The following is a 7,156-nucleotide window of genomic DNA, read 5'->3' as shown; positions in this document are numbered from 1 at the left end:
AAAAAAAAAGATTTACAGAGTGCAACACATCTCAACATCAAGTGTGTACATTCATATATTGTAATAAAATTGATCAAAATGTTATAGCACATCACATAAAGGTATACCACACTGTAATCAAAAATTTAAAGATAGGTCATACAGCATAAAATAATTTTTTTATATTAAAAAAATGTCAACCCCCTACCAACTACCAAAGAAAAAAGCTGATGGATAAATTAGAAAAGAAAACATAATCGCTTAAGCAGAGAAGATAAAAATATACATAAAACTCTGTGCACTGTTAAACTTTATAAATTGGAAAAGTAATTTAAGAAAGGTCCCCAGATACCATAAAAAGATTGTTTCGAATTTAAGACTGAGCAGCGGATCTTTTCTACATTTAAATAAGACATAATGTTGCGTAGTCATTGAAGATGTGTAGGGGGGTAGACTCCTTCCATTTAAGCAAGATTGCTCTCCTTGCTAAAAGAGAGGTAAAAACTAAAACCTGTAGGTTAGAAGTATTTAAAGTTATATCTTCATCTGCAATAATACCAAACAAGGCAGTCAGGGGATTTGGGTCAAATTGGACCCTAAAAAGTTGTGAGAAGGTATGGAATACTTCCTGCCAAAACGTTTCAATTTTCGGGCAAAACCAAAACATATGAATTAAAGAAGGATTAGCAGAGTTGCATTTATTACAAAGTGCAGAAACATTCAGATAAAAACTGGACAGCTTCTGTTTAGAAATGTAAGCTCTATGAACCACTTTAAATTGTAGAAGAGAATGACGAGCACAGAAAGATGATTTATTAACCCGTTCAAGAATTTTATTCCATCTATCATCAGAAATCTGACAATTTCGGTCATCTTCCCAAGCTTTTTTATTTTACCTAAAAAGTCTTGTGCAGAATCAATCAGCAAGTTATAGATACCGGTAATAGAAACATTAACAAAAGGTTTTAAATTTAAAAGATCATCCATTAAATTTTTATCAGAACCTATACGAAAAGTAGTTAATTGGAAACATAAGAAATCTCTAATTTGAAGGTATCTGTAAAAATGTGTTTTTGGGAGTGCAAATTTAGTTGACAATTGGTCAAATGAAGCAAGAGATCCTGAGATAAACAGGTCCCAAAAACACTTAATACCTAGTTCATTCCAATCCTTAAAGACTTTGCCAGTCATGGAAGGGATAAAAAATAATTAAGAATGGGAGATGATAATGAAAAATTCACTAAACCAAAAAATTTCCTAAATTGAGACCAAATCCTTAAAGTTTGCTTAACAATTATGTTATCTGTTATTTTATTTGCTGAAAAAGAAGAGTATGATCCAAGAAGAGAGACAATAGAGGAATTTTTTTACAGAATTAACTTGTAAGGAGACCCATGATGGGCAATCTTTACGATAAATAAGACCAGAAAGTAATATTCCTTATATTGGCAGCCCAATAGTAAAATCTAACATTGGGTAAAATCCACCCATCTCTTTATTTCTTTGTAGGTAAACTTTACTTAAACGAGCTTGCTTATTATTCTAAATATAAGATGTTAAAATTGAATCTAAAGAATCAAAGTAGGTCTTAGGAATAAAAATAGGTAAGGCCTGAAAAAGATATAAAAAATTAGGAAGAATCTTCATTTTAATCGAAGGATGCTCGAGAAGGTTCAGTCGCTTGGCTTTCACGATGAGGTAATAAGATGGATTCGCCATTGGCTATGTTGGGGAAGCTGGAGTGTGGTAATAGATGGTTGTCTCTCTGACTGCGGACCTGTGATGAGTGGAGTGTCCCAGGGATCGTTGCTGTGCCCGTCGTTATTTGTAATCTATATCAACTATCTGGATGATAATGTCGTTAACTAGATCAGCAAATTTGCCGATGACAGCAACATTGCGGGTGTAGTCGACAGTGATGAAGAGTACCGGAGCATGAAACGGATTCTGGACCAGCTGGAAAAATGAGTTGAAAACTGTCAGATCGCATTTAACACAGACAAGAGTTAGATCTTGCACTTTGGGCGGACCAGACAGGGTTGGTCTGACACAATGAGAAATAGGGCACTGAAGAGTACGATAGAACAAACGAATCTGGGAATGCAGGTCCATAATTCAAAAAAAGTTGCGGCACAGTTAGACAGGATCGTAAAAAAAATAGATTTTCGCATATTGGTCTTCATAGACCAAAGTACTAAGCACAGGAGTTGGGACGTTACGTAGCTGTTGTTTAAGGCTTTATTGGGGCCTAATTTGGAATACTGTGTGATGGAAAGATGAACATATGATTAAAATAATGCTGAAAAAAATTGCACGTGTAGTGCCGCGAGGAACTGAATGTTTTTAATTAAAAGGAAAGATTACAAATGTCAGCACTTTATTCCCGAGCGGGTCAAAGACAGAGGGGATATTTGATAGAGGTAGAAAACATTATGAGGCATATAGAGAGTGTAAATGCAAGCGGGCTTTCTCCACTGATGTTGGGCGAGAATACAACTGGAGATCATGGGTGAAGGGTGAAATGTGAAGTGTTTAAGGGAAACATGAGGGGAAACTTCTTCACCCAGAGGGCCGTCAGAGTGTAGACAGTGCTGACAACACAAATGGTAATTGAGATTCCGATGCCAACGTTTAAGAGATAATTGGAGAAGTCCACGGATGAGAGGGATATGGATGGCCACGGTCCGGGTGAGGTCGATGGCAGTAGGCAGTTTAAATAATTCCTCACTGACTGAACCGGCTGGAGACCCTGTTTCTGTGCAGTGGTTTCCCATGGCTGTCCGACTGTATGTCTGGGTTAGAACCTTAGTGTCTCACGGCACCGACCAACCTAGACAGTCGTTGATACTGTTCGATCCCTCTGTCCTTGCACACACTGAAGCATGGAGACTGAGTTAATGGATGGTTATTGCATGAGAAGATGGAAACTTTGGAAGTTGTTTATTCTGCATTCCCCAATTGCCTGTGATGGTTTTGTAGGAAGACAAGTGTAAGCCTGGATATTTGCTTTGCCTTCGCTGCGATATTAGTTTGTGCAGATTTGTGTGTTTCATTTTTTATTGATTTCAGAGGGAGACACGGATTCCACACCGGCCATGTGGATTCAGGGTTAAATAGATCGAAATATGAGCGTGTCTGCACTGGATGCGATAAAACCACGATTCAGAGGTAAATTGGCATTATGATAAAATGGTGTGTACTTGAATTGGGAATTTGGAATTGGCATTTCGGAAGGCTGGTTCTTTTAATGAGCAGCAAAAGCTGTTGTTGAACACTTTGAAATGCTGGTTTTAAGTCGTAGGTCTCCACTGGAAAAGATGCTTTGAAGTCAATGTAGCATTTGCCCTGTAATATGTAATTGACAGGTCAGTTTAGACAACGTGCCGGTGCAGTCAATCACTCAGCGATTTGCTTACGTCGTCAGTCTTAATTGCATAAATTATCCAGCTGCTGCTCTGTGTTCAGATTAAATCGACTATTTCCCTCAGCCCTATTTCAGCAGTTTAACTGCAAACTCGAAATAAAGTTATAAAGTGTGCCGAAATTTCGACTCTCCATTTGCTGCAGTTTAACTGCAAACTCGAAATAAAGTTATAAAGTGTACCGACATTTCGACTCTGCATTCGGAACACGGCTGCCCGCTGTCTTCCAGCCAGAATTCACTCTATCTACTATATCATCTGCCTTCTGTTAGGAAACCAATTCTGAATCAACGCAGCCAGGTTTCCCTCGATCCCATGCCTCCTGACATTCTGAATGAGTCCACTTTGGGGAACTGATCAAATACTTGACCGTAATTAATGCACCCACATCGACTGATCTGATTCTTCCCTTTGTTTTATTTTCACTTTTTCAAATAATTCAATCTGACTCATAAAGGACAACATGCAATGTTGTCTGTCCTTAACCAGACTACGTTTCTCTAAATACTCATAAATTCCTTCTTCAATAATCCCCTCCAGTAGTTTACCCACTAGCGATGTAAGACTCCCTGGTCAATAATTCCAAGAAGTATCCCTATTATTTTTCGTCAACAAATGAATAACATTTTCCACCCTCCAATCATCTAGTTCTACTTCCATGGCCGGCGAAGATTCAAATATCCTGTCCAAAAGCTCAACAATATCTGAGCACGCCTTCCAAATATTCCTGGAGTATATCCCTTCCGGTATCGTGGAATCATCTATCACCTGGAGTATATCCCTTCCGGTATCGGGGAATCATATATTACCTGGAGTATATCCCTTCCGGTATCGGAGAATCATCTATTACCTGGAGTATATCCCTTCCGGTATCGGGGAATCATCTATCACCTGGAGTATATCCCTTCCGGTATCGGAGAATCATCTATTACCTGGAGTATATCCCTTCCGGTATCGGGGAATCATCTATCACCTGGAGTATATCCCTTCCGGTATCGGGGAATCATCTATCACCTGGAGTATATCCCTTCCGGTATCGGAGAATCATCTATCACCTGGAGTATATCCCTTCCGGTATCGGGGAATCATCTATCACCTGGAGTATATCCCTTCCGGTATCGGGGAATCATATATTACCTGGAGTATATCCCTTCCGGTATCGGGGAATCATCTATCACCTGGAGTATATCCCTTCCGGTATCGGGGAATCATCTATTACCTGGAGTATATCCCTTCCGGTATCGGGGAATCATCTATCACCTGGAGTATATCCCTTCCGGTATCGGGGAATCATATATTACCTGGAGTATATCCCTTCCGGTATCGGGGAATCATCTATCACCTGGAGTATATCCCTTCCGGTATCGGGGAATCATCTATTACCTGGAGTATATCCCTTCCGGTATCGGGGAATCATCTATCATGTTTTCCAAGTTTCTATCGCATCCTCTTTTCAGCTTCGGCATGTTCGAGCATATCTATCTTTTTACGCTGTGTTCACATTGATCAATGTATTCAGTGACGAGCTGTTCCATATTTCTTGTCAGCAAGGGTTACTTTACGCTATCATCGTTTGTCTCAATGAGACAAGCCTATACTGAACCCATGTACGTGTTTTCTGATCAATCTGCACATATCTGTTGTGCATTTTCTTCAGTACATTATTTCCTTATTTACCATTCCATGTTCTGGCCAGTTAGCACCACACATCGCAGATCTCCAGTTCAATACATCTCATACTCCCTGGTCATATCCCCGTGTACGGTAAATGAAGGAGAGTTCTGCCCTGTCGTTCTGAAATGGTGACCTGCGGAGAGATCTGTCACCTCATCCGTTCACCTTTCTAATATTAGATCCGGTATGGACTGTTCGCTAGACTGTCTTTCTTTTTTATATTGACATGAATCCTTCCAGCACACAACTGAGAGATTTTGCCAGACCGCAAGGGCAGGAATGGCTGCTGCACTTTCCCGGGTTCATATATTTCAAGATGGAATCAGATAAAAGAAAGTAAAGGGAGTCCCATTGAAACACGGGGAGAGTATGATAGCACGCAGAATCCGAAAGGGAAGGAACCGTGGAGTGACTGTCTATTGATAGACTGGGAGTAGATCTCAGAGCAGAAAGGGAGCAATCACTAGTTTGTGAGCATTCTGTACAGACCACAGACTCGCACCGCATCACCAAAAATTAAAAATATATAAATAAATAAAATAAAATATATATATGTGTGTGTGTGTGTGTGTGTGTGTGTGTGTGTGTGTGTGTGTGTGTGTGTGTGTGGTGTGTGTTTGTGTGTGTGTGTGGTGTGTGTGTGTGCTGTGTGTATGTGTGTGTGTGTGGGTGGTGTGTGTGTTTGTGTGTGTGGGTGGTGCGTGTGGGTGGTGTGTGTGTTTGTGTGTGTGTGTGTGTGGGTGTGTGTGTGTGGGTGGTGTGTGTGTGTGTGGGTAGTGTGTGTGTGCGTGGTGTGTGTGTATGTGTGTGTGTGGTGTGTGGTGTGTGTGTGTGCTGTGTGTATGTGTGTGTGTGTGGGTGGTGTGTGTGTGTGTGTGTGTGGGTGGTGCGTGTGGGTGGTGTGTGTGTTTGTGTGTGTGTGTGTGTGTGTGTGTGGTGTGTGTGTGTGCTGTGTGTATGTGTGTGTGTGTGGGTGGTGTGTGTGTTTGTGTGTGTGGGTGGTGCGTGTGGGTGGTGTGTGTGTTTGTGTGTGTGTGTGTGTGTGTGTGTGGATGTGTGTGTGTGGGTGGGTGGTGTGTGTGTGTGGGTAGTGTGTGTGTGTGTGGTGTGTGGTGTGTGTGTGTGGGTGTGTGTGTGGGTGTGTGTGTGTGTGTGTGTGTGTGGGTGTGTGTGTGTGTGTGTGTGTGTGTGTGGTGTGTGTGTATGTGTGTGTGTGTGTGTGTGTGTGTGTGTGTGTGTGTGTGGGTGTGTGGTGTGTGTGGGTAGTGTGTGTGTGTGTGGTGTGTGTGTATGTGTGTGTGTGGTGTGTGGTGTGTGTGTGTGGGTGTGTGTGTGGGGGTGGCGTGTGTGTGTGGCTGTGTGTGTATGGGTGGTGTGTGTGTGTGTGGTGTGTGTGTGTGTGTGTGTGTGTGTGGTGTGTGGTGTGTGTGTGTGGGTGTGTGTGTGGGGGTGGCGTGTGTGTGTGGCTGTGTGTGTATGGGTGGTGTGTGTGTGTGTGGTGTGTGTGTGTGGGTGGTGTGTGTGTGTGTGTGGGTGGTGTGTGTGTGTGTGTGTGTGTGGCTGATGTGTGTGTGCGTGTGTGTGGGTGAGTGTGTGTGTGTGATGTGTGTGTATGTGTGTGTGTGTGTGTGTGTGTGTATGTGTGTGTGTGTGTATGGTGTGTGGTGTGTATGTGGTGTGTATACACACACATAGATACAGAAACAGCGCGGAGATGCGGAGATATATTTTGGACAGGTGCCATATTAACAAGCTGTTGTCACAGGCAGCTTAAATTTCAATAAAATTCATCGGCACTTCCTCGCGTTAAAGGGTATAGATATGACTGAATTTCGCAGTTGCGTCCAGAAATGAGTCCTGGCACAATGATCGGACAGGCGGAATGGAGAACAGTCCCTCCTGGATCCTGCACCAGAAAAGGAGAAGGACCAGGTAATAGATCTCTTCACGGGTCCACTATTCGAAATGTCCGATAACTACACCGGGGTAGATGCAGACTGTATTTAATTGGTGCTATTGGGTAACAACTTGGGAGCCGAATTCGAGAGAGGGTTTACTCCTTGAACTGCACAACAGGTGAT

This window comes from Hemitrygon akajei, unplaced genomic scaffold, assembly GCF_048418815.1.
Source record: "Hemitrygon akajei unplaced genomic scaffold, sHemAka1.3 Scf000241, whole genome shotgun sequence".
Classification (NCBI taxonomy): Eukaryota; Metazoa; Chordata; class Chondrichthyes; order Myliobatiformes; family Dasyatidae; genus Hemitrygon; species Hemitrygon akajei.
Note: the sequence above shows the minus strand (reverse complement) of the source record.